Below are 26,356 nucleotides of genomic sequence, written 5' to 3'. Positions count from 1 at the left end.
ATGCTTGTCGATATGATTATTAAATGACGACCGGTCAGTCTTGATCAGAATGCTCTTTCTTTATTTGCGTCTCGACTACGTACACGTCCTCGATACATCTTTGGAGCAGTTATAAATTGTAAATAAATATCCACCGACCTTCATGCGGGCCTCGATGTAATCATATAACAGAATTATTTTCTAATTTTTCCGCCAATCTGATATCACTGCATTTCTCGCTCTTGGAATCTTAGTCTCACGTAGGTTTACAATTTTTAATGAATCCAAAGATGACGGACAGGTGTACGGTTCGAAACGTGGACGAATAAGTGGCTGGTTTGCGACCGACGAATCATCACTTTATTCTATATACAATTTATTTCCACGGTCAAAGGTTTACACCGAATCGTTGCCAACTGCAAATATCATCTAAGGTTTCGCGTTCAGGTTCGACTTCCGGTTTCCATCCGGGGGAGATCAGCTTGCCAGTAGGTCGAGGTACGTCGCGAGGAGAGAGTGGGACGATTAATTAGAAACGACATCGAATTTTGGGTATTAAAAACGACGGCGCAAGGGATACAGGGATGCGAGCGACCAGTTTAAAAGAATTCGTGTACAGAAACGTTGAAGGGTATGTGTAGTAGCGTAGTCAAGTAGTTCTTGCGAGCACCGGGGGTGTATTTTGTAAATAACGCCGTCGTCTTTGTAAATACGTAACCGGGTAGGGGGTGGGAAAAGAGGGGAAAAAAAAAGTAGAGTCGCGCGTGTAGAAACTTCGAAGAACTTATTTTCCACGATTCGGTCCGCGAACGGAGGGTCTCGCCTGTACATACATATATATCATAGTATACATATATATATATATTTTTTTTATCAATCACGATCTCTTCAATATTTTTACGTATAATATAATATACATACATAACCCGCGACATCTCAGTACCGTCGTTGCCCCGTTGGTTTTACGTCGATTCTCTTCGATTTGGTTCGCGCGTAGACTTCTATCTAGGAATAGTAGTGCAAACATGCGATTACTCTCGGTCAATGGACACGATACTTTTATAAATACAAATTTTTCTTGACGATTTGGACTCTGGTACGAGTCCTCTGAGAATCGTGTTCTATTTTATTGCTATTTTTTGACTTTGAAGAAACCACCCCCTTTGTCAGAGCACTTATTTTTATTTATGTCTTTATAATTGTTAATGAAAAATTTCAGAATAAAAGTAGCTGTATTTCTTGTGAATAGAAGCCCCTACAATCTATAAAAAGTGACTATACAATCTAGAACAAAAATGGAAGCTCCTTAAAATAAAAACACCCCAATTTTTCCACCATCTTTTTAGGTTTAAATAAAATATCGTGTCATTGCAAATCGAGAGTAATCGAACTATAGAGGACTTGTATAACATCGCTTTAGTTTGACGATATTCGTATAGGATGAAAAATTGTGTTCCGTGTTGGCCGACAATGGCGTCCCAAGCACCCATAGGTGAATTTTTAAATTTACGGGGACTCGTTTGCTGAGACTCGTACGACATTAATGAGCCCTAATTGTCCCGATACGTAGTAGCTATCACACTCGTACACACACACACACCCGAGACGATTATTTATTTTTGTAACTGTGTCGGTTCTAATTTGCGTCGCGCGCCATCTGTTTTTTCCAGCGTGGCGCGACAAGTGGCATATATCTCTATATATATATATATATATATATATGTAGTATACATACACATGGACTTCTTATCATAGATTGTGATATTTAATTAATTAGTGATTAGCAAAGATAATTCTAAAACGTGCGTTAGCGAGAAACGTAGGCGGCCAAAAAAAGATTCGCGAAACGAGGGGGAAAAAGCACATGTACATAGAAAATGGTAAAAAAAAAAAAATAAGTAACGGTGGCACGACTAGAGCTTAGTTTGGCCGCGAAAATCTTTCGATCCCCGGGCGCGTAGGTGAACAAATTCGCTGTACATTTATTCGTGTTTGTAGCGTTCAGAGTATATCGATGAGTTCCGCTTCTCGCGTAAGTGCCGATTCGTAAAATTGTTTCGTTTCATATCGATGGGCGCGGGAGCCGACGAACGACGACGAAGAGGGATGGAAATATACGAACGATTAGGATAAACAAATGGGGAAAAAAGTTTAGGGGAAGAGAAAGAAAAAAAAATCGTAAATTAGTTCCGAGAAGCGAGGGAAACGAGGAGGCTCGGAGGGGGGCGTTCGGTTTTCGTTTTATTCCCGCGCGGTATAAGTAATAGTACGCTAGAAACATTGTCAAATGCTATTTCGAGGCGAGAACGCCGCGACGCGTCGGTCCGGCATCCCCCGAGCGATCGGTTCGCGAATCGAGCGTCGACGAACGATCGGTGGAGCAACGAACCGGAGACGGGGCAAGCTTTTATCCGAATGATATTAATTTTAACTATTTAGGAAAGGTTATCGATTGAGAGTCTTGAAAATTAAATTGTTACTATTCGGGGAAGGCAGCTCTACTTTAGATGTAAATTTTTGCTTCGTTAATTTTGATCTTGCGTTTGAAATCATTTTGATCGAGTTTATTTTTCTCCTATTTTAGTGATCGTTCAATTTTAGCCATTACCTGAGAAGGAATTCCCTGAATCGATATGATTTTATTTTCAAGATCGAGCATAACTACTAATTTTAATTTTAACGAATTGTATATAGTTGGAAAGAACGTCCGTCCCGAAATCGATCTATTTTATTTATTAATAAATTTCCAGCCATCTATAATTTTTTTAATATTCGTTTAGTCTAGTAAGGATTCCGATTAGTTGAGATTCGAGATTTGATGATTTTAAAGACGATACTATTGTATTATGGAACCGAAAAAATTCATTTGGAGTTAGGTATAAATTAATTTTTCTCTTTCGTTTGTTTTGGCTCCCCAGCCCTTGTCGTGCCTAGTATAAATTATTTACGTACCTCTAAAAACAAAGGCCAGTCAACCTTCGAATAATTTTAATTTCTGACAAATGGGATGGACTTATTAGATAAAATCTTTGTTCGTAAGATTTGTTCCCTAGAGTGTCAATTACTGGTACATAGTCACCTATCGATGTCTTCACATTGAAGACCAAATAGTGGTTTTGTATTTTATTAATAACTCGCGATTAAAGTTTCATTCGAATAAGAATTCTGCCCGTCTCTGTCCTCGACTGTACACACACACACACACACACACACTCGCTTTCATCGACCGCATAAACGACTACTTCGCCTTACGATTCTAGCCATAAATTACCGCCTTAAGGATACGTCAGTTAACTACATAGGAACTGACCAAAGTCTCCAATCGATCGTTCGTCGCGTCGTTTCGATAAAAAAAACACACACACACACACAGCAATGATCGAACGATCGGGATCCACTTTACGGATCGACGCGAACGGAGCGTTTCCGGCGTTACTGATCTTCTCGGCTACCTGAAACCGTGATAATTTGTACATAAATCGCGTAAGCAATTACCCACGTACCTATGGTATCGATGAAATCTATATAGGTATATATTATATATATACATAAATATATTGAAATTGAACGAGGGGAGGTTTAGCGAAATCGCGGATGGTCTGGTGCGCTTATGTCGTATTTCGGGAATACTGTCTGTAATATAAAGTAATGGTATCTTCTGTACATAACAAGTGCCCCGTTCGCGAGAACGCTGCGTGTGTACTTTTTGGTTGTACGTATCGCGAGCCAGAGTGTTCAATCGATCGATGCGTTGTTTTGCGACTTTCGACGCGTTCGAGAGAATATCCGTACGACGAACGATAACGATATCGAAACGCAGGGGAGAACGTTTCATTTCGAATCGGGGGAAAATATCGACGTTGGGGCCACGATCGTCCCTGAAATTCGTACGAGGCGTTTTGGCCGGTTGAGAAAGGGAAACTATCATTTTCTTTTCCTTCTTCGACTCGTAAAGCAATAATAGTCAACGATTAAGCGGAATGCACAGCAATAATTTCATCGACCGCGCGTCTTTACGCGGGACACTCGTACGATAACATTCATCGACGTATCGATAGAACGATTTCTATTCGACGAATCACTAAATCCGCGACGCGCAATCCTTCCTTTCCTACCCCCTCGATTCCGAGCGCCCGACACCCTTTTATTTTTCGTATTCGTTTTTCTTTTCTATCGAAGATGCGCCCGTTCTTCGATCGATCGTTCGACGATCCTCCCTTCCGGTCGACGGAACCGTCTGGAAACTCTTAACCCTTAATTGGCGGGTCTATTAAGACCGAATTAAGAGCAAATTCTAGAGAGAATTAAATGTCAGAGAAACGTGCTACAATTAAGCGCGAATCTGCTTACAGTGTTACAATTCCTGCTAGGATTAATTTCTCTTGATCTCTTGCGTTATATAGATTAGGCAAAAGTGACGTTTATTCTGAATTAGGGAATAAAAAATTAATTATCCGGTCGGTTTTTAAATTAAATTTAATGATTTTTAAGTCCAAGATTCTCGATCCCTCTATTATGGAATATTCGTTCGATATATTTTTCCATATTTTCATGGATCCTTGACGAAACAAAATATCTGCAATTATTAAAAACGAAATCAAATAGTTACCGTGGAATGAGGGGAAACGTATAGAGAATGTTATTTAATTCGACCGACGAGTACTGGAAAAACGTGCACGTTTATTAACAGCGATATTCGATTTCATATTTAATAATTGCGGATATTTCGTTCCGCTGGAAACGACCGAAACGTATGGACGAAAACGTTTTGAATAAATAAACAATAGATCGTCAGCTCGCTTTCGATTCATAATTAGGCAAATGATGGTCGAGCAAATTATATATTTAAACTTATGTGGAGTATAATTAATTCGTTGATCGAGGTTCCATACAACGCGAATATAGTTCGATTCGTGTATAAACGTATTGCTATATCGTTCCGAATAAATATTCGATAGCGAAGGGATCGTTTAATATTAAAAAATTGTTAAGTTCTTTTATTCCACGTGGAATGTTCGAGGACTAATCGAGAGTTCCCTGCCCGAGGGTTAAGGGTTTAAAATTCGATTCCGTTTTCGTTTTTCCGTTGTATAGTTAACGAGCCCGCGTGGGACTGCGGTGCAAAGGACACTTTCGTGGATCGCATAAGACTGAGTACGCTTAAAAAAAAAGTAAAAAAAATATCAAAAAAATAATAGAGAAATGGAAAATTGCACGGTCGCGAGTCGAATCGACCTTCGCGACGGATTCGTTTCGCCCCCCTTCCGGTCGAAGCATCGCGATGGATCGATCCGATTCGCGTCGTTCAGTTTCCGGTTCGCGGATCGAAGGACGCTCGAACGAATTCAACACCGCGTCGGGTCCCAGGCACTGTAATTTCACGCGGGGGAAAGAAACTGGATAAGCTATGACTTCATTCATGGCGCAAGACATGATACTTTGTGGCATTTAATTTAAATATACGTTTTATATTTATTTGTAAGTTGATTTTTTGTTTCTTTCAAGTCCGTTCTAACCTTTCACCCGTTTCTTATCGCGCCTCTGCGCGTCGACGATTCTCGTGGACAGAATATCAGATGGGTAAAATTGTGTTCGAATAAAAACGCTATTTAACGATTTATTCGCAACAATCGTTCGATTCAACGATCATAGAAGTGATTTTTTATTGATTTTGGATTTGGGATATAAATTCTAGATTTCGTTTAATGAACAGTAGAGGGAGAGTGGTTTATTTTTTATCTGGATAAGAATTTTGCCCATTTTTGACAAAATTCGATAGATGACGTTATTAGTGATATTGTGAATTGATACTGTTCGGGGCTTTCGAACTTGAGAATGATTTTCTTTTAGAAAAATGCATTTCTTTACTTAGATGTGTATTGTAGAAATCATTTTTGCGTGGTTCGTGGAGGGGAACGACCTTGAGTGACCAATAAATTTGGCATTGACTCTGTTACAACACTGGTGAAGCTCACGCTTGGACAAGCGTGAATTCGAAAGCCTTGAGCAGTATTAAATGGAGAGGCCACGGGAGCTTGAAAGGGATGTAATGTTGGTACAAATTCACGTATGTACGTTACATGTATTGTCACATATCATTCTCCGAGGAGGGAAAGGAATTATCGAACTGCAGTCCCTTTCGATAGTTTTCCCACGATTGTCGGAAGAACCTCACCGATACACTGATAACAGTCCAATGACAAATATCAATTTTCATTGGAGCACAAATAGCAATTCGTCGACTCATTTTCGTGAAAAGAATCTCGCGCGAAAATATAGAAACAAGTTGTTTCGCCTGAAATTAAAGGAATTTTTGTTGGAACTTTCGCTGCTCGTAAAATCTGGATAAAGAAAAGTGGTAACGGGGGATGATTTTGTTATTTACGAGCGAGCGTTAACGCGTTACCTCCGCTCGAACAATGGCGGTTGTAACGCGGGGCTTTTTTCCACGCGCAGCGCGGCAACTTTGACGGGGTTATTTTGAAACCAATTATCCGCCGTAAGCGCCTTTTCCTTCTAGGAGAAGAAGAGAGGGAATCTGTTAGAATGTAAAATTAGAAAGTATACTTAAAATAGTGTGTCGGCCGCCTTTTGAAATCGGACGTACACGTTCCTCGACGTGCACTTCCTCCTCCTACTACTCGCTCGTGACAGGGATCGGAGAAAGACGAAAGAATTACTGTGGGTGGTCAAATTATTACTTACACGAGTGTTACATTACCAGTTACACGAGCCAGAAAGACATTCTTGTCAATTTGATACACCCTTTTCTCTAGAAATTTATTTCAGTCAAAACGGAAATTAAACCTTTTTTACAAGAATTCTTAGAATACTCTAAATATATTGTTTAACGTTAATTTATAATTTTATATTGCTTCTAGATCTGAAATTTTCTTGTCTGAGAAGACTTCATATTCTTTTTCGGTGAGGTAATTTTGAGAATGCTTATTTTATCAATTTTTAAGTATATTTCTAATTTGGCCACCCACTGTATCTACGATTAGCCTTAATCTACGATTAGTCTGCAATTCAGTGATTTTTCTCAAATTTGATTATTTGGCTCTAGTCTTATTTAATGTTTCATTTCATTGCTGCAATAAGAAATTAATCAGTGGAGCTAGAAAAGCTTAAAGATAGTTGATAGACTCAAGATAAAACAAAAGCTTGAGAGATAAGTGTTTACATTTTTATTAGGGCCTTCTTCTAATTGTGATTATTCATTATTTTATCCTCGATGCTTTCCTTTTAATCGAGCGCCCCTGGCAATAGGCAATCCGCTGTTCATCCAAGGCAGCTTTAAACCTGTTTAGACATCGACTATAATAGATTTTTTAACAGAGTATTTAAATATCTCTGTTACTGAATTTTTCCACAAGGAAATTGTCTAAAGAAATATTTATTTCTAAATAACATATTGTGACGAGCTTTTATTTTATTTCAAGACCATCAACTATAATAAAATTTTAATGGGAGATTCTAGAGGCCAAAATAAGACGAAAATCAAGGATATCAATTTCTCGAATTAGGCTTCGTTAAAAAGTTAATAACAATTAAATTCAAACATTTCAAATCGTTTTGGAAAAATTATTTTTAGTTGCGGGGGTCAATTACAATCATTTTTGGTCATTACACATACCCCCGAAATTTTGCGCATTTTCGAGAAAAAAATTCGAGAAAGTGTGAAACTTTTCGAAGGAAAAAAAAATTTCAAATTGTTTTGGAAAAATTATTTTCGGTTGCGGGGGTCAATTACAATCATTTTTGGTCATTACACATACTTCCGAAATTTTGCGCATTTTCGAGAAAAAAATTCGAGAAGGTGTGAAACTTTTCAACGGAAAAAAAAATTTCAAATCGTTTTGGAAAAATTATTTTCGGTTGCGGGGGTCGATTACAATCATTTTTGGTGAATAGACCTACCCCCGAAATCCTACTCAGTTTGAAGAAAAAAATTCGAGTAGATGCCTAAATTTTCCGGCAAAAAAATTTTTTCAAATCGTTCTGAAAAAATTATATCCGGTTGCAGGGGTTAATTACAATCATTTTTTGTGAATACACCTACCCCCGAAATCCTACTCATTTTCGAGAAAAAAATTGGAGTAGGTGCCTAAATTTTCGACGAAAAAAAAAATTTCAAATCATTCTGAAAAAATTATTTTTGGTTGCAGGGGTTAATTACAATCATTTTTGGTCATTACATATACCCCCGAAATTTTGCGCATTTTCGAGAAAAAAATTCAGAACTAGTGGAACTTTAAACGTTAATAACTTTTTAACGAAGCCTATTTTGGTCTTTAAAATCCCCCATTAAAATGTTTCCCAGAGGTATCCAAACACCCTGTATAAAATTGCAAAGTCACTGAACTGCAGAATTGGCCAATTTTCTTTGAGACAGTCGTACAGAGGAAAATCGTAGGTAAAATCTGAACCTGTAAGGATCAACTTCCACTTTGAATTCTTCAGAGCGACCGAGTCTTCGTGCCCAATAAAACCCACGTTTGTTGGAAGGTATCGTCGCGTGTCACGTTCAATTCAGAGGCACACCGCGCGACACGTACTATTCTGCGATATTTCATACATATTTTTTTATTAATCAAGTAGAACGCACGGCGCGCGCTGACGTTTATAGACGATAATGTCCGATACAATAGCTCACATCGAAACCAGAATATTATAGCGACTGTCGTCTTCTTCGACCCGATCGGTCGAACGTTCATCGCGGAGATGGGCGAAATTCGCGTCCGCGTTTTAATTTCGAACGAGTGAAACAACAGACTGTTCGCCCGGTGTTTGTTAAATAAAAATATAAATTTTAATCCTGAAATTGAACATTTCTCCGTCGAACAAATATTGTACTTTGGTTTTATCGATTGGATATATCGTTCGAATTAAATTTTGTCCATCTCCGATTCACCGTCTGGCCGGGCAAAATGTAACGCGATCTAGATCGCAAAATAATTACACGCGCGATCGTGATCGTAGATGATCGATCGGAGTATATTTTGGTCGGCTGGACGCGCCCTTAGATCGCGTAAGATGTACAGTTTTATCGAGCATGAAAGGGAATTCGCCTCTGCGACAGTGTGCGGTTCGTTGCAGGTCTTCAGGGGCGAATAAAGGAGAGATTGCGACGGGCTCGAGACGCGTCGAGTCGCTTCGGATATTACTCGAAACCAGACAAATCTCTCTCGAAGAATTTTCAAAAGCTTCGACTATTATGAACGCTTGAAAAATATCAAAATATATAGATAGGTAGTTCATATAGATTATTCGATAAATAATGGGCTATTAGAAACCATTGCTTGCTTCGTCACGATGTAAATAAAAAGTAAAAAATTTAATAACTTGTAGGAGCATCTATATTGGAAAGTACGCATCAGAAATTCAGAAGCAATTTTTTAACCGCGTGACTACACGTGGACTTGTATGCCAGCTAAAATTTACATCTAAGCCCCCTCTTTAAAATAAAGATAAAAGTTACTATCGGTGGGTTACTATTTATTACCAAACCCATCGAACATTTCGACTCTTTTCAAGATACTCGAACGTTCTGGTTTCGTAATAATGTTCGAATCGATTCGAGACTTCGTGTTCTCGATGTCCCTCTCGCTAGAGTATTACTCGATGTCCCTCGAGCGTTTACTTTTCTACGATATAGCACCCGCTCTTGTTTCGTAAGAGCGTCGTCTTCGTTTGGCCAACCGTGAACGATTGGCGTTGTATCTTTGTAAAAAAAAAAAAGAAAGAAAACGAGAATGGTTGAAGTAATCTTAACGTAATCGGTCGACGCGTGCACAAGCACGCTCGTGATCACGTTTCTCTCAGGTATTTAGCATGTTTGTATCTAAACGACACCTCTCTGCAATAAATAATTCAGAGTAGAAGCCCATTTCGGACGAGGTTTGTACGGCGTAAAGGTGTTTTTCCATGTTTCTCGTAGAGGCTTCCTTCGTATAACCTTATCGGATCTCCTGTACAATTTTACGAGCGTATCGATGCTTGCTGCATGTCGTGAAACATTATAGATTTTTATAGATCAACACGGTCTCGAGCAATCCGTCGATCGCGCGCATTTTCATCGTTCATTCCGGGATATTCGAGTTTCGCGGGGATTTTCAACACTTCTAGGATTTCTGCGTTAATGTTAAAACACATTTGGAGACGTATAGACTGGGCGGCAGAAGTTTATAAATTTAATCTAAATATTGATAAAAAGTTGCTCGTTTGCTGTAACGTTAAACGTGTAGTATTTGTTCCTGTAGGGGGATTGATATTCCTATTTGTAATACTACGATTTTATATGAGATTCAATCGTGTTCGATTTCATATAACCCGGGGGTCTAGCGTTTCTGATCCCCCTGAATCGAGCTTTTTTATCGTGGTCTTTGTTCCTTTATAGAAAATTAGGTTCGCTGTTCGTAATAATGGTATTAACGGTAATCTCTAGTTGTACGAAATTTAATTGAGTCTAAGACTCCACCTAGCGTAAAACGAGAAATGCAATTTTTATAAGCCAAAGGAAACGATTTATCGCAAATTAATTGAACGAGCTTCCTTTCTTTACCGATCGTTCGACGTTTCGACTTTGAATTAAAAATTTATTTACTTCCCTTCGACGCCTATTACTGTTCTCTTTCGATTCTAGAGATTCTAGAGGCCAAAATAAGACGAAAATCAAGAATACCAATTCGTTGATGGAGACTTCGTTAAAAAGTTATTAACAATTAAATTCAAAACTTTCAAATCGTTCTGGAAAAATTATTTTTGATTTCGGGGGACAATTACAATCATTTTTGGTGAATACACATACCCCCGAAATCTTGCGCATTTTCGAGAAAAAAATTCTAGAAGGTGTGAAATTTTTCGTCGGGGAAAAAAATTTCAAATCGTTTTGGAAAAATTATTTTCGGTTACGAGGGTCAATTACAATCATTTTTAGTCATTACATATACCTCCGAAATCCTACGCATTTTCTAGAAAAAAATTCGAGAAGGTGCCTAAAGTTTCGACGAAAAAAAAAATTTCAAATCGTTCTAAAAAAATTATTTTCGGTTACGGGGGTCAATTACGATCATTTTTGGTCATTACACATACCCACGAAATCTTGCGCATTTTTGAGAAAAAAATTCGAGAAGGTGTGATATTTTTTGACGAAAAAAAAAAATTTCAAATCGTTTTGGAAAAATTATTTTCGGTTACGTGGTTCAATTACAATCATTTTTGGTCATTACACATACCCCCGAAATCTTGCGCATTTTCGAGAAAAAAATTCAGAACTGGGGGAATTTTAAATGTTAATAACTTTTTAACGAAGCCTCCATCAACAAATTGGTATTCTTGATTTTCGTCTTATTTTGGCCTCTAGAATCTCCCACCAAAATTTTTCCCTTGTATATCCCTTTTTTTAACACTATCATAACACACTAATGTATTTGTAGAAGTGTGTTTTCCTCACGAGACGTCGAAAGTTCGGTACTAAACTTAGTTCCTAAAATGCAACCAGCTGCAGTCATTTTAATAATTCATCCAACTATCATGATCGACTGTTACGCGAAATTATCGAACCCCGAACTTTTTCTCGCCAGTCTATACGTAATCTGACTCTTCTACGGAAAAAAAGGAGACATTCTTAGATTAAAAGGAACGTTCTTCGTTCCTAGGGAACGACTTTTCTCTAAAAAAACTTTTCTCGAAAATCTTCGATGCTATCCTAAAGTTTGTTCTTCGAGAATAACGCTATCGCTGAAGCTATAAAACCGACCTCGTGAATTTTCATAATTTTGCGTCTGGAAAAAGAAGGAAACTATTTCGCGAAGGAACGCCGCCGTTCCTGGCGTCAAGGGAACCATCCCACGCCCACGCCGCTTGAAACGTTCGACAATATATTTCGTATAAGCGTCTTATGAGCGTTGTTGCGCAAGTATCTCCGCTGTATTTCGTATAACCACGGTGGAACGTCGATTATTAGAAATAGCAGCGATTCGACGATCGTAAAAGGGCTTCGTGACTTGGGCAAAAGATTACGATTAATAAAAAGTCGTAATAAAAAAATCATGATTCTCAACAGTCACGAAATCGTTTTGACTACAAATTGGATCAGTGATTTATTCCTGATAATAATATTGGTGAATATTTTATTTGGAGAATCGAAATCCTTAAGATTGATTCAGATTAGAAAATTCTGAATAGTTTTACGTTTCGATAATCGACTTTCTGCGGTACTGACGTTTCATTCGAGGGCGAGCCAAGCAGTATTACGAGCGTTCTTCTTGACCCGGCGGTCAGGCAGGCCTCTGCGACGATTTCATTGCGGGACTCGTTACTCGATTACAAAATTACGTGTAACGAGCAACCGGTGTATTGCGTAACGACGGAGTTATCGGTTCTGCGAGGTTCGAGAATTGTAACGAAGGAATCGAGGGAAACGAGTGTTGTTCGTTGAGGAAAACAGAGGAGGAGAGTGAAAGTTGAAAAAAAGAAAGAAAGAAAATAGAATGGAGAACGCGTTGTGAAAGGGTAAAAAATGATAGAGAGTGTTTTGGTTGCGATCGAGCAGCGACAGTATTGTTACACCGTTGATCGTTATATGTGCATAAAAGCTTCGGAAATAAAAGAAATCTAAATCACAAGAGCGACGCGTTTACTTGTCGATCGATGTTCAATCGTCGTGATTTATAGTTCGTTACACGGAAACGAGCCAAAAGTCACTTGCCTCTGCTTGTCGTCGATTTGATTCGCGTCGATGGCGATTAATCGATAGGAGGACGTCTATTCTTGGTCCTAACGTCGTTAACGCTCCATTGGAAACTTTGTTATAATCTTTGGATCATTATAACCTCGAGAAAAGAACGATCCGAGGTTATTTTAAAAGTTCAGTCTTTTAATTTCGCTTCCCTATATTGAATCTCTATGGAGATTGGCTTTTTAAATGCATCTACGTGATCGATAATCGCCATTGACTCCGAGAAAATTGATTTTTTCCTATATCGAGGAATTTTTTGTTCAGTTTTGTAAATACTGTAATTAATTTTATCTTCTTTTGATCCTTGCGTCGTCGACGTTGTTTTGTTTATTGTCAAACATCGAAATTAATTCCACTGCCATCGAAGGCGAGGCGAAATGGCTAAGAAGGCTCTGATGCTTTTACAATCGTGCAGTCGAGATCAAAACAAATTCAACAAAACGTTATCACTGAAATAACGTCGAATAAATAAGATAAGTTTAATATAGGGCAATCTAAGACTAATAAAACTAGAAGAAAAAGATCCACCTAAGCATACAAAGAAACAATCAACTTGGAAGAATCTTCGCAACAACCTTGCGGGGACATTTTTCGATCACTATCGGATGCCTTGAAACCATTTGAGCCTCTCCTAGTCGTGTTTCCTAGCCTTCGATGGCACCGCAATTAATTTCTACTCACATACGATATAATTTTAGAAACTGGTAACTCTTCTTCGAGTCATCAAAAAATGACCCCAAATTTGGGGCGTTTCTGTATAAATTTTTAAAATAAAGCTACAGATCGTTCCAGTTTCTAAGATCCATCGATACACTGTTCAGTTGGATCCATACCAAAATAGCCACCGATTCTGACAATATTTTTGTTTTACTCGCCTGCGTCGATTGAAATTTTTTGTTCCGTTTGGTTTAGCGAATTTTCTATGCTTTCGAGGTTTTTAAATACATTTTTTGTTCAATATCCTGTTCACGTCGAACTCGTGTCGCGCTGCTGCGAACACGAGACGCGGATCTACGGCGAGCGAGCGAGTTTCGCGCGTAACGTGAAAGGACAGCGCGGTCGTATCTTCGGGGACGGAGAACTGGTCCACCCACTGGGAATTCCAGATGTTTTCCATCGGCTATCGGGCTAGAGAGGAACACGAGAAGCGAGCGTGGACGCGATCGATCCGATCGGGAACGATCGTTATCTCGCCGCCGCGGTGTCTACGGCCATCCCCGCGATCTACGAACGTAAGGAAACTGATCGAAAAAAGAAGTTACCCCCGTAGCTGCAATCGTAAAGATCAAATCTCGATCATCCGCAAAGAACAAATACAGACTCGATTCTTAACTGCACCGTACTTGAAACGCGTCTAATCGAAACTTCTTTGAATCGCGCATTGTATAGAGCTCCGATTCCTCTGGCAAATATCCGAGAATTTTCAAAATATTACTGACTCTTGGTATTTTTATTTTTAGCACGCCTCCCGAAGAAAAGTGCTCCTTGCTTGCTGGCGCTGGGAGAAATAATTTGTTGATGCTGGTTGGGATGTGTTGGGGGATGTTTGAATTCGACGATTTTTCAGAAAAAAGATTGCAAAGGTAGGTTTAAACTTAATTTTATCCAGTGTAATTAATTTACAACGATATCCACTGATTTGTGTTAGTCTGTTTGGCAACTGATTTATTGATTACCGCGTTTGGTATCGCCGTGGATGAATCGAGGGGTGTAAATTGGGCTGAAACTCGTCTGTCTTCTATTTCTCGGTCGCGTTTGGCCCCCGCGGAATCCCCTGGTGCGTAACAAAGCGTGGATTAACGAAGACGGGGACGGAGCGAGCGCGGGCGACGAGGTAAAATTAGAGGTGCGCGGTCTCTCGGTGCAATTATTAAAATAGAAGAGTGACCGGTGTATCTGCGGGTTCAAGTGGAAGAGGCTTGAGTCATCCGACGTGTAACGCATCGTCAAGTAAGCCCCCGGAGGTGGTACCCGCGAAATCTATTTGTTGACTGCCGTGAGTGCACCAGCTGGACCCAATCGAGAGACTTTGCCCGATCCTAGCCACCGTCCGGGTTCATTGCCACCGAACGAATTTTATTTTCGAATCTACGCGCACGCTAGAACGTCGATTATCCGAGTTGACGCGTTCCCCCCGACCTCGGCTAACGACTTTGACATTTTTTTTATTTCAAAACGGGAACGAACCGCGATTAACCGCTTCGTGGGCTCGTTACGGGTAGCCCCAGGAAGGTCACAAAAAAAATTTCGCCGAAAAACTAGGGGGACACGTGGCTTCCCCTTGTAAATGTCACTTTGACGCCTTGTGTACCATAAACGGTGCACGCTACGGGGCTCAATAAACTTACAAGATTTATCTCTCCATCTCTCAATGAGAAAAGTATCGTTTAATGTAGAAATTTCAGCGTGAGCCACCGGTGGTACACACAGCTTGTGTGGATAGTCCAACGTGCACCATTAGTGGTACACGCAACATGGAACGCATTAATTAGAAGACGTATCTATTCCAAAAATCAATTCTTTCGTTATAAATGATTTCGAGACGTTTTACCAGCTCCAAGCGCCGGTCACCGGTGACCGCCACATCATCGATCGCTCGAACGAGCGGCCGCACGTTCGCTACATTATTTATCGCGAATTCCAGCATTCCCGTACGTCTTCCAAAGTTCAACAGCCTAAAGATAGAGTACGCAAAGTCTCAGGTAGACGCCAAGCAACAACCAGTTACGACGCCTGGAACGACTCCGGGTCGTTTTGACCTCACCCTACCGGTCGAGGATTAAGTTACGCCGCGCATAATGTTCCCGGCCGTCCCTTGTCGAGTTTAATGAAAAAAAAGAAACGACAAAAAAAAAGAAAAATAGAGGTAACTTTTCGTCGAAGCGCGCGTCGTGGAATAAAACCGAGTCGTTCCGCGTATTCGTGTCTGTTTCTATCCCAGGGCACGAGCCCCCTCGGGTCAATCGGTCCCGGATCTTTTACCTGGCTAGGAATAATCCCCTTCTTAACGGCTCCAGGTGGCCGGGGCCCTAAACGGGTCCTATTCACGGTCGAAGATTTGCGAACCCGAATGGCCGCGGTTCTCGTTCGAGACGTAGCTGCGAGACGATTCTCCGTCGTCACGTTCTTCCTGCTTCGGCATGGGTTCAAAGGAACGCGAACGCGGTCGAATTTGCCACGGAAACTGGTCTTTCGATGGCGGCCATATTGGCCTCGAGCTTCAGTCTTAAATCCACCGTCGAAAGGGAAACATTTATGCTTTTCGAGCAGCTCCATACTCGAGAACTGAAGAGTCTAGGCAAGTGACTATATCTCTTTTAGCGAATGTAAATCAAAAGTATCAATTTTATTAAATTATCACTCGTGAGGATTGACGATCAAATTAATCGTTCGCGAATTATTTTATTTTTGATCGTAGAGTGATAGAGAAGCTGTTGTTGGAGTTTTATCCACCTCAGACGTGTAATGATTAATTCGATCGCGAATCGTTTCGAGCGATCGAGAATCGCACGTTTCAGTAGTAATCATCAATCGTTGGTTCGATCAGTCCCGACACTATATCGAGACAGAGACTCGTGTACCTACAAATCCGTACACGAGGCATAGTAATCATCGTAAAACGATCGGCGTGAAAGCATGATGGCAATTAATCGAGTGTGATCTCATATCTCGTTTATAAGCAGTTACATAAGGCGAAATGGAAACGCGTCGGGCGTGCTAATCGTGCAGTAATCGCTCAACCTTCAGACTCTTCTCAAAAAGTAGTTCCTCCTTAATACACTCGCACTTTGTGGTCGTCATATCTCGCCATAGTTAATATTGACACGATTACGAATCGGTATTCGCGTTCCCTTTACGCTCGACCGAGAAACGTGGAAGATTATTCGTGTGCCAGGAAACAATTTTGCTCCATTTTAATACATGGTGAATAAATAACGACGTATTACGAGCGTTGAATCAATTTTATTGTTGGGAATTGGAAGACACATAGGTGCAAAAGTACGCTCGTGCGGGCACATTTCGTTTAACATAATAGGAAATTTATTTCAAGAGAAACGTAGATTACAAAAGGTAATTAATATCACGCGCGGAGGAAGGATTTCAAACTTTCGAACAGTACGAATATACAGGAAATTTACTCCGTCCGCTGTAACAGTACAACGCATCGAATTTCTTGAAAGCAATATTCGAACGTTACCCAATATTATGATGGAAACTGCAAATATGGAAGCTGCAATTAAACAGATTGAATCACGATAAATATTCCGTGTACTCCGGATACATTAAATATGATTGTGCAAGAATCTATCAACGATATTGCTGAAGTTAATCAGAGGTGTAACATATACACGTATCTTTCAACATTAAATTCTTTACACGTTACTCAGGAAATATTTGCTCCCATTTTTGTGTGCACCAAGTAACAAAGGGTCGACTCGAGAGAATATTTTAACACTTCTGGAAATTAAAAAAATTGTATGTTACAGTATACTGTATATATTGAGGAAAACAATTTGTCAAATTGATTAACACGTTGGTCGTTACGTTAGTCATATGTGGATGATGGGACTCTTCACTCAGGAGCTAAAAAAATGATGTGTTGAGTGATGAACTTTCTACAAAAATAAATACTACAAGAAATTGTAAATTAAGTATCATCCTGAAAATAAAATGTCGATCCAGTGCCAAGTTTCACAGATTTGGTCCGAGAGTCGTTAAGAGATTCATTTTTCAGCGAATCTTTTGCCGTGATTTCGATGAAAAATGAATTCGAGAATATCCCCAGGTCCGTGCCTGCAACGAAAACCCGGCGGGATCGTGTCCCGGCCATCTGGCGAGTCCGAAACTCGCGAATGCGTCCCTGACCCTTACCCGATCGACTTCTTTTCACCCGTGTGGGGCCCCACGGTTTCACCCCGTCCCACGGAATGGTTCTTTACAAGGAGCAACCTGTCGTTCCCTGGCGTCGTTGGATCTCTCCAGCATCCTCGACTCTCCTCTTCTTCTATTTCGAACGACCGTGTTTCCCCTGCTCGCTCCGTCGCACGCTCGTAAGCTACATTCGTCTCTTTTTCCACGGTGTTTGCAGCCAGCATGGAAGGGGCCAGAGGCCGAAGGAGAAGGAGAAGAACCAGTCGTGAACCAGAACCGTCGGTCCTCAGAATCTCCCAGTCACCTCTTCGAGTCTGCGCGGGGACCAGCGCGTGGATTTGTCCCGATCTCCGCGGCGATCGTGCGCGAAAAGGATCGATATTTTGTCCAGCTCGTCCCAGCACGGGTTTACGGTGATCAACGGGTGCCGGTACGGATCGACGATCCACGATGACGACGTTGACACCGGCCAAGGATGCCGACGATTGACCACTCCGGTGAGTTCGTTTTCCTTTCTTCCGACCCGGCTTCGGTTCGGGTTCGGGTTCCATTCGCCGATCGACGCGCGCGAAAACCGGTCGCTGCGCTGTCCCACTGTGAGACGGATCGTGACATTGTACCACCGAAAACCGGTACTGCCGTGGAAATGGAAATTCTAGATCGATATACGCTCGGTATGCGACCAATCAACCACTGTTTACCACATCTCGTTTGTCGGTGTCTGTCGAGACACATTTATTCGAAACGATGTCAAAACAGGATTTCCTCAGGAATTTAATTACATCAGCAGTTTTAGAGATCAATTTTAACATTGTTTGGGATATTTCCTTATTTACTGCTCTCTTTCGTCTTTGAGAAGCTTTATTAATCTTTGTTATTCAACACTGTCAAGTCAGGATTTCTTCGAAAGTTTGATCGAATCTAGGCATTTGGGAACACATTTTAACATTGTTTACGATACTTCCGTTTTTCTCTTTCCTCTGTTATTCTCGTTTGGCAGCCATCCAGGTTTTAATAGCTCTCATTGGAATAGTGTTTCTGTTACAATTTGCCTACTTTGTGCTTCTTTGCAACAGACTAACACGATACAAATGAACACTGTTATAAACATCTCAATTTTCCCAAAATTCTAAATCAATGAACTGTTCATTAATTGTAACTGTGTTGAAATTTCTCTTCCAGCTTTCAAATTATCTGCAATTTGCAACAGCTTTCCTGTAACAGAAAGGACAACAGTAAAAAGAAATTGCAGCACTTTCATAAGCGATCGAAGAGTTTCGCTCGATCCCTCGGATTTATTGGCGTCGTGTGTTCCCCGGGACTAGATTCTAACAGCGTTTACGATGTTACGTTTTTACGTTTACTGGTGTTCCACTTGTTCGGATCTATTGGCGCGGCTTTTGTTTGCGTCACAGTCGGGGACGAAGTTTCATGGACGATTTACTTGCGCCGGGTTTCTTTGAGATAGATCGTAACATCGTTTACGACGTCCCGTTTTCAAGTTTATTAGTGTACCTTTTCTTGGCTTGTCGTTCCTCTTCGCTACTCTTGGACGTAGTTTCCTCGACTTCTTTCGAGAATGAAAATTCCAGATTCGCGTGGATTCCGTGTACAATCGCTGTTTCATACTTTTTTTTACCAAATCGGTAAAGGGACCAGATTTTTATTTTTACAAATCTGAATCGAGATTGGTGCTTCTTTGCATTGTACATCGACGAACAAAGATCGCTGGACACAATACCGAACGTCCCATTGTGGGATTGTCGAACTAATTGTGCCCAACTGGTCGCCACGGGCGCGCTCGTGGAATTGGAAATTCAGTTCGTCTACGCGTAGGTGACTTTCTACTTCGACTTGTCATTGGATCGATGTAAATTTTTATCGAAGGACAATGGCAGAAAAGCGTGGGTCACACGGAGGTTGCCACGAAGTATCTACGACAGCGCATCAAAACAAAAATCACACACCGTCTATACAAAATTAACAAAAACAATACAAGAATTACCCTTCCTTTCTACCCAGTGCATCTGCAAATATAGCCATTCTACGTAACCAACGTTGCGTAGATCATGTTCTACATACAGCAATTAACCCTTACATGGTAACTGTTTGCTTTCTACTTTCTCTATATTCGATAATTAAGCTTTTTTTATCGTTTCATAACAAATTGATGTGTTTCATCATGTTAATGGTACGTTGGTTTCCTTTTATTTGTATTTTAAGCGAAACAGTTTCGAGTGGCAGGAAATCCCTTCACTCTATCTTTTAAAAATTGCGGTTCCATCGAATTTGAACGCGATCAAGGGCTTAAGAAGCTCCTGATCCGCGGTACTTAAAGGTTTATCGGTCGTTTGCAACGAATTTGACACGGAAACGGGGCCAATCGGTCCCACAATCGATTTAATTGCCAGAAGTTATCGGGTTTACCTCGTTATTGGGCGTTCTCTCGTTAACCATCGATTGTCGTTACGTAGACGATGCGTTCATTAACGTAACGTCCACGTATAAATTGCGACAATATATAGGTTATTGAGAATAATTATTCCATGCAAGCTGTACCAGCTACGATTCACGTGGCGCACGACGCGATGTCAATAACCTGGCTGGATAGTTGGGGTCGCAGGCGCTGCAAATCCACGATAAAAGTACGATAACGATGGACTTTGACGCGCCGATATTACGCGGAAATAGAGCAATCGTATCCTATTATGTGCACTATTAAATCGATCCAATTTTCAAATTCATCAGACTCCTTGAAAACTTATTTCTGAGAAGAGATAATTAAGAAATACGTTTCTTTAAATCATAAATCCGATATCCTTTGAAAAATCATCAATTTTGACTGATATTTTGATACAAAAACAGTAGTAAGAATCTTGAGATACATATATGTATTAATTTGTTAAATAACTAGTAGTATATCACAATAGAAATAATTGTTTTAATGTTCTGGTAGATTCGTCTTAGCGAGACGAACTTTGTCCCTACTGAGTGAATTATTCTCCAATATGGCGTCAGCAACGATTAATAGCTGCTCCACCAATCAACGAACACTGTCTTATTTTAACGCAGACAAAAAATCATTGGAGTTATCGGTAGATTGAGCGTTGAAATTTATTTGTTTGTATTTTGCCTGATTAAACAGTACTATCTGCTCGAACATAGCAGCCTCGATATATCATGATATATTAGCCTCGTATACAGGATGTGGTACTCGAGACAGACTACCTGAATAAGCCATTTACTTTCGGTGACAAACATAAGTGCTTCAGGCCACTCTTGGTCTCGAGGGGGCCATAATCTTATGTCACGAATTTTTTGCAGAAGGCAAACTTCCATCTTTCAATCGATCCAATCGCAAACTATAAAACCTTTAGACGATCGTTGAGATAAGCCTTTTGCATATTTAAATATATATATTTTATGTTCTACTTCAACGCGGGACACGTCGAAAAGTGCAAAACAGATTCCGTCCGTTAAAAAACATTCTTCGTTATCGCGCGGTACACGAATTTTCAATTTGCGATCCGCGGATGGCGCAGCACGAATTCGTCTCTCGTCCACGGGTTTAAACAATTATTAACGGGGACACCGATGCCTTTGAGGCGTATATTTTATCGCGAACGAGGGGCTTTTTGCACGTTGCTCAAGCTACGCCCACGCCAGCCACGGCGATTTGCATATCGCGTTCCGCTATTTCTTCGTGTTTACGAGTGATTCGATCGTCGCTTACATTCCGCGCGCGTTCACGCATGCGTACTCGAGCTCGTGAAAACAAGTGGACTTCGGTTACGTGGAAATCGAACGATAAGGCACGCTGCCTTTGTCGCTACCGCTTCGATATGGCTGCATTCGCAACCTTTTTTCAAAAAAAACAAACTCTGCACGCGTCCATTGTTGAAACGCCAAAGAAATTCCCTCGATAACCAACTGACTGTAAATTTTATTTAAATTTCGTAAAAATGATACTTGATGCATCATTATTGAAGGCTAAAATTTGATTCGTGATGAAGGAATAATTTGGGTATTTGTCGTATGTTGCTCCGTTTATTTTTGTCCAGCCTGCGAGAAATGGCGAAAAAAAACATACTCTGCACGCGTCCATTGTTGAAACGCCAAAGAAATTCCCTCGATAACCAACTGACTGTAAATTTTATTTAAATTTCGTAAAAATGATACTTGATGCATCATTGTTGAAGGCTAAAGTTTGATTCGCGATGAAGGAATAATTTGGGTATTTGTCGTATGTTGCTCCGTTATTCTTTGTTCAGCCCGCGATAAATGGCGGAAAAAACATACTCTGCACGCGTCCATTATTGAAACGCTAAAGAAATTCCCTCGATAACCAACTGACTGTAAATTTTATTTAAATTTCGTAAAAATGATACTTGATGCATCATTGTTGAAGGCTAAAGTTTGATTCGCGATGAAGGAATAATTTTGGTATTTGTCGTATGTTGCTTCGTTATTCTTTGTCCAGCCCGCGATAAATGGCGAAAAAAACATACTCTGCACGCGTCCATTATTGAAACGCTAAAGAAATTCCCTCGATAACCAACTGACTGTAAATTTTATTTAAATTTCGTAAAAATGATACTTGATGCATCATTATTGAAGGTTAAAGTTTGATTCGCGATGATGGAATAATTTGGGTATTTGTCGTATGTTGCTCCGTTTATTTTTGTCCAGCCTGCGAGAAATGGCGAAAAAAACATACTCTGCACGCGTCCATTATTGAAACGCCAAAGAAATTCCCTCGATAACCAACTGACAGTAAATATTATTTAAATTTCGTAAAAATGATACTTGATGCATCATTGTTGAAGGCTAAAGTTTGATTCGCGATGAAGGAATAATTTGAGTATTTGTCGTATGTTGCTCCGTTATTCTTTGTTGTGCCCGCGATAAATGGCGATTATTCGAGGATTACGGTCGTTTCTACGGATTGACACGTCGCGAGATCCTTTTAAACGCGATGACAGAGTCGCCGTATTTAAATCGTGCCCCGGGAGTCGTGCCCCGATAGCATCGAGCAATATATCAAGATCCGCGGCGTTTCTTCCTATACATATAAGGATACACGTTGCCTTCGTGACACCAGAGGTTTATACAATTTTTTTTTCCTTTACCATCGTTTGCTCATACCCCGGAGCAGGTGGCATTCCTGCCGTCCGAGCGTTCGCGTAATTAACGCTCCCGGAGATCCGAATCGCCGAACGATTATCTAAGTAATTCCGTCGAGCACCGCGTGTGTACTCGTACTCGAAGAGAGTTATTAACCCTGTACACGCTTAACAAGCTCTCCGTCGTCCAGATCCGCTTTTGACGGACGAAGCGGGCCCCGAGCCATCGCTGAGCTCAAAAATAGACTGTTTCGACCATTCAGAAAATTGCAAGCGTTAAAATACGAAACAATTTATAATCTGTGTCTCGAAAAAAAACAAGCTCGATGTAACTTAAATTGCTCGTGCATAAATGCACAATGAAACCAATTAATATTCATGGAAGTTAACTCTGAGAAATAGGGGGGTCTGAAAAGTGGAAAACTTAGAAACAAAGTTTCACAAAATTGGTATCGAGTCACCATTATTATTGAGCACATAAATACAGAGATTTAGAAATCTACCCTTGCAAAGTCCCTTATCAGAAATTAAAATAATCCATCTTAAAAGCAACAAACCTCAAGAGTCTCATCTTTACAACCTCCCCCGTTTACGTCTCAAAGTTTGCTTTAATTACCCCCACCTAAAAATATCGTTTACAATGTTTGACACATGGGAACAGAAGAGGGTCTAATAGATCATGGTGGAAAAGCAGATTAGAATCGTTGGAGGGGGGGAGGGAAGAAGTCGAGTGCTTTCTCTGTCAGTTGTCGAGAGTACGCGTTTTCTTTCGAGATTTCGCGATAGTCGGTGCTTCGTTTTCACGCTGAAGTTCCCCTGAATTTAAACTAGGTTTCCGTGTGCATTTACGCGCGCGAGCGCGAAGGTTGGATAATAGGAATTCCATTGCTCGGAGGCACTATTATTTAGACCGGTGTGCTGAATGGGATTATTAGGTTGCCACGAACAGCTCTGTCCGCGTGTAAACACGGGACAGGTATTCAGTTTTCGAAAACACGAGCCAGACAACGGTTTAAATGTGTCAATAAGATTCATAGAACAGGAATTCCGATCTCGATAGCGCGGTTGCTCGTTCCTCGGTTCTTTGTAGAGACGTTTAATGTTTATTCGGGGAAGTTTGCCGGGGCAGGAATTTAGTGAAACTATCCGTCAGTTCCTTTCGTTCGTTGCAATCGAGAACATGAGTGTAAAAAATTAAATTTTGCATCCGTGTCGATATTTAACGTGTACCAGGAAGATGTTGGAATTCAGTTCTTGAAAGTGCTTTATGTAAGGAATCACATTATGCATTTGTTTCCTTCGGTTTCTTCGACAAGATCTACAGAACAAAAATTTGTGTCTTGATGTATGGGCAAGATTTAATAACTACCAGGAAGATTCGCTACGCAGGAATTCAGTTCTTGAAAGTGTCTTACATAAACATTCAAATCATTCGTCAGGTGATGCTTCTTTCTTGTAAGAATTTCTGTTGATGAGGTTGCAGAACGGAAATTTAGTTTCGTGATCGATGTCTTATATAAAAGATTGAAGTGTATATTAATCAGCTGGGTACTCATTAACGAATTTAATGACTAGGTGCCAGGATTCGTGATATAAGAATTCAGATTTTTAGAAATCTATAGAATACAAAAATTTTAGATTCGTGAATTAACTTGTAAATCTAACATTCAAATCATTCGTCAGGTGATGCTTCTTTCTTGTAAGAATTTCTGTTGATGAGGTTGGTAGAACGGAAATTTAGTTTCGTGATCGATGTCTTATATAAAAGATTGAAGTGTATATTAATCAGCTGGGTACTCATTAACGAATTTAATGACTAGGTGCCAGGATTCGTGATATAAGAATTCAGATTTTTAGAAATCTATAGAATACAAAAATTTTAGATTCGTGAATTAACTTGTAAATCTAACATTCAAATCATTCGTCAGGTGATGCTTCTTTCTTGTAAGAATTTCTGTTGATGAGGTTGTAGAACGGAAATTTAGTTTCGTGATCAATCTCTTATATAAAAAATTGAAGTGTATATTAATCAGCTGAGTACTCATTAACGAATTTAATGACTAGGTGCCAGGATTCGTGATATAAGAATTCAGATTTTTAGAAATCTATAGAATACAAAAATTTTAGATTCGTGAATTAACTTGTAAATCTAACATTCAAATCATTCGTCAGGTGATGCTTCTTTCTTGTAAGAATTTCTGTTGATGAGGTTGCAGAACGGAAATTTAGTTTCGTGATCGATGTCTTATATAAAAAATTGAAGTGTATATTAATCAGCTGGGTACTCATTAACGAATTTAATGACTAGGTGCCAGGATTCGTGATATAAGAATTCAGATTTTTAGAAATCTATAGAATACAAAAATTTTAGATTCGTGAATTAACTTGTAAATCTAACATTCAAATCATTCGTCAGGTGATGCTTCTTTCTTGTAAGAATTTCTGTTGATGAGGTTGGTAGAACGGAAATTTAGTTTCGTGATCGATGTCTTATATAAAAAATTGAAGTGTATATTAATCAGCTGGATACTCATTAACTAGTTACCAGGATTCGTGATATAAGAATTCAGGTTTTTAGAAATCTGTAGAATTTTAGATTCGTGAATTAACTTGTAAATGTAATATTGAGCAAATCTAGCGTTTCGTTCGAGAATAAAAGTTGTTCGTCTCGGTTTACGGATTCGGATCAGGCATTGAAAGAAGAGGATCGGGGAGAAAAATTCTTATTCCGGTTCGAGCATGTGCGTCGAGAAGTATCGTTGCACATGTGCAGCCGTTACGTAACCGTTTGTAATACTCATTTTGTGTTGACTTGTAACAAAGGAGAGTATCTAGCGCGCGTTCCAGCCGCCGCTATGCTAATCCAACCTATTTCAACGGAGACGTCCGTGGACGGTGACGTCGGCGTTTTTCAAGTCGACGGAATGGTAATGCACCGGTTGTAAAAACCAGACACAAAAAGACGGTAACAAAAGGGCGACTGAATAAATAAATGAGGACGGGTCAATCGTTGCACGGTATCTCGGCGCGTGTACTGTGAATCATTGCGCGTACGTATCAAACGGCGGCTATCCGGCCATTTAAATCCCTGCGACCGGGGAAACGGAGAATCGCGTACACGCGTTGCAATTTCTACGTGAATGAAGATTGTTGAAACATGAAACTTGCCTACCGTTTGCTATTAATTTCAAAGAAATTACGTAACGCCGTTGCGTAAGCCGTAAGAAAATAGCGACGCTGGTTGCTACGTTAATTAACGCTTTATTTCAAGTATTCTGTGTACGTTCATTGATGGCCACGAGGGATTTTATTCTTAGCGAAAATGCATTTGCAATTGACTGCGAACGAGTCTCTCTTTTATAGATCGTTCGTTCTTTCCTCGCGCGAACCACATCTTTGTACTTTTAATAATTCATTTTACAAAAGATCAGAATTCTTTTGTTTACTACCTTGATGCACGTGGTCCACAACGCGTCAACCTTTTCGTTGCCTTTTATCGAACGTTCGATCGTGTCTCAGAATCCTTATTTGGCGTCGCGGCGCGGAGCTCGTTAAACGATCAGCGGAAAGTTCGTCTCTTGGAATCGAGAGTGGTTATCGATAACCGAGCGATTTTCCGTGCCCAGACCCTGACATTTCG

At 40.1% G+C, this 26,356-nt stretch overlaps 1 protein-coding gene across 1 annotated transcript in view; it reads left to right on the top strand.

The window, feature by feature from the left end:
- The first annotated feature begins 17,872 nt into the window (after positions 1 to 17,872).
- LOC122397946 (KN motif and ankyrin repeat domain-containing protein 3) overlaps positions 17,873 to 26,356 on the top strand; it is a 65,179-nt gene continuing 56,695 nt past the window's right edge. Inside the window, exon 1 of the mRNA XM_043397446.1 lies at positions 17,873 to 18,090. The gene's annotated coding sequence lies outside the window, so the exon portion shown is untranslated. The remainder of the gene's footprint in view (positions 18,091 to 26,356) is intronic.

Source organism: Colletes gigas, unplaced genomic scaffold (assembly GCF_013123115.1).
Source record: "Colletes gigas isolate AHSC1104 unplaced genomic scaffold, ASM1312311v1 Colletes_gigas_Sc00010, whole genome shotgun sequence".
In the NCBI taxonomy this organism is placed as follows: Eukaryota; Metazoa; Arthropoda; class Insecta; order Hymenoptera; family Colletidae; genus Colletes; species Colletes gigas.
Note: the sequence above shows the minus strand (reverse complement) of the source record. Positions and strands in the feature narration are given on the sequence as shown.